The 2,979-nt window shown below is 25.7% G+C and overlaps 1 pseudogene; it reads right to left on the reverse strand.

Annotated features, from left to right (window-relative positions):
- Window positions 1-667: 667 nt before the first annotated feature.
- LOC119643774 lies at window positions 668-2,973 on the reverse strand (annotated as a pseudogene).
- Between the last annotated feature and the right edge of the window lie 6 nt (window positions 2,974-2,979).

The raw sequence follows: 2,979 nt of genomic DNA on the forward strand, positions 1-2,979 counted from the left end.
GAAAAAGGAATTCGTGAAGATGATTTCGGATCAAATCCACATTCAAAAGGAGAACTTTTTTCTCGGTCAACTAATGTTTTTTTTGATAAAATTGAAGAAATTAATATAACAATAATTGAAATTATTAAGAGTATTCATCTTATTAGTATAACAGAGTAAATTATCTATACTAATTTATAGACCTTATGATTGGAAGTCATATATACTAATATACTATATAGATTAATTAAATTAATTTAATTGTTATTAACCTCCTCATCAATAAATGGATACATATAAAAATAATCAAACAATATCAACAAAGTGTCAATATCATGCTGCTGCTTCAAAGCCAAAGTGATGATTTTTTGAAAAATGATTATTTATATGACGAAGTAAACAAATTAAAAGAAAAGTAGTTTCAATTAATACATGAATTCCATGGAATCCTGTAGCTATAAAAAATGTAGATCCATAAACAGAGTCTGCAATTGTAAAAGGTGCTTCTATGTATTCATAAGCTTGGAGTATAGTAAAATAAATCCCTAGTAATACTGTAAAAAATAAACCTTGGGTAGCTTGGGAATGATTTCTTTCTATTAAACTATGATGAGCTCAAGTAACAGTAATCCCTGATGTTAATAAAATAATAGTATTTAATAAGGGAATTTGGAAAGGATTAACAGGTATGATTCCTAAAGGTGGTCATATTGCTCCAATTTCGATAGAAGGAGATAAACTACTATGAAAAAATGCTCAAAAAAAAGAAACAAAAAAAAGGATTTCTGATAAAATAAATAAAATTATTCCTCATCGTAATCCAATAGTAACTATAAAAGTGTGTAATCCTTGATATGTACCTTCTCGGGAAACATCTCGTCATCATTGAATTACTGTTAAAATGGTAATTAAATTACCTAAAATAAATAGAGATATATTGTATTGGTGAAATCATTTTACTAACCCAGAAACTGTTGTTATGGCTCCAATAGAAGCTGTTAATGGTCAAGGACTATAGTCTACAAGATGAAAAGGATGATTAGAATGTGTTGACATTAATTAACTTCTCTAGAATAAAGAGTACTTAAAACAGCAAATACATATGATTGAATTATTGCTACAGCTGATTCTAAAACTAATAAAGCAATTTGTGTAAAAATTAATAGTCTAATTAAAGAAAAATTTATTGAAGGTCCTGTATTTCCTAAAAGAGTAAGTAAAAGATGTCCGGCAATTATATTTGCTGTTAATCGAACAGCTAGTGTACCAGGACGAATTATATTTCTAATAGTTTCAATACATACTATAAATGGTATTAAAACAGCAGGAGTTCCCTGTGGTACTAAGTGAGCAAATATATGTTGTGTATTATTTAATCATCCATATATTATGAAGGATAATCATAATGGTAAAGCTAAAGATAAAGTAAGAGTTAAATGACTTGTTCTTGTGAAAATATAAGGAAATAACCCTATAAAATTGTTAAATAAAATTATGGAAAACAAAGAGACAAAAATAAATGTCGATCCGTTTGGACTTATTGGTCCTAAAAGAGTTTTGAATTCTTTATGTAATGATAATAAAATTGTATTTCAAATTAAATTATAACGAGAGGGGATAAGTCAATATAAAGAGGGGATTATTAAAATACCTAAAAATGTGCTTAATCAATTCAATGAAAAATTAAAGATTCTTGAAGAGGGGTCAAAAACAGAAAATAAATTAGTTATCATTTTCAATTTAATGAGTTAAAATTTTTATTTGAAAAAAATTTTGATTTAGGTATTGTAGGATTAAAAGTATAGTAATTTATTATATTAAAAATTATAAATCTGATTGAAAAAATAATAAATAAACTTAATCATCTAATTGGGGCTATTTGAGGAATTAAAAAATATTATTTAATAATAATTTTAACTTGACAAGTTAATGTTATAGTTTAACTAATTTTTTTATTTTATTCATTAGAAGTAATTGCTAAATTACTATAAAATGGTTTAAGAGACCAGCACTTGCTTTCAGTCATCTAATGAAGAATTTAAATTACTTATAACTCATTTAATAAAATTTTTAACTGGAACTCTTTCAATAACAATTGGTATAAAACTATGATTAGCCCCACAAATTTCTGAACATTGCCCAAAAAATAAACCAGGGCGATTGATTATAAAATTAGTTTGATTTAAACGACCAGGAGTACCATCAACTTTTACTCCTAAGGCAGGGACTGTTCAAGAATGAATTACATCCGCAGCTGTAATTAAAATTCGGATTTGGGAATTTATAGGAATAATAATTCGGTTATCAACATCTAATAAACGAAAACTATCTATATTTAATTCGTTTGATGGAATTATGTAAGAATCAAATTCAATATCTATAAAATCTGAATATTCGTAACTTCAGTATCATTGATGACCAATAGATTTTAAAGTAATTGATGGTTCTCTAATTTCATCAAGTAAATATAATAAACGTAATGATGGGAAGGCAATAAATAATAAAATAATTGCAGGCAAAATAGTTCAAATAATTTCAATTGTTTGTCCATGAAGAAGATAGCGGTTAATAAATTTATTAAAAAATAATATAAATATTAAATATCCTACTAATATAGTAATTATTACTAAGATTATTAATGCATGATCATGAAAAAAAATTAATTGTTCTATAAGAGGAGAAGAACTATCTTGAAGACCTATTAATATTCAAGTGGACATTTCTAAAAAAAGTAAAATACTTTATATATGAAGCTTAAATTCATTGCACTATTCTGCCATATTAGAGTTAAATTAATTAGTTAATAAAGGTAATTCAGAGTAACTGTGTTCAGAAGGAGGGGTATTTTGTAATCATTCAATTGAAGAATTTAATTGAATAGGAAAAACTACTTTTCGTTGACTTACTAATCTTTCTCAGATAATGAAAAAGAAAAAGATAATTCCTAATAAAGAAATTGTTGATCCAATTGTTGAAATTACATTTCAAGTTGTGTAAGCA

The sequence above is a fragment of the Glossina fuscipes genome, unplaced genomic scaffold (genome assembly GCF_014805625.2).
Source record: "Glossina fuscipes isolate IAEA_lab_2018 unplaced genomic scaffold, Yale_Gfus_2 61620, whole genome shotgun sequence".
Lineage (NCBI taxonomy): Eukaryota > Metazoa > Arthropoda > Insecta > Diptera > Glossinidae > Glossina > Glossina fuscipes.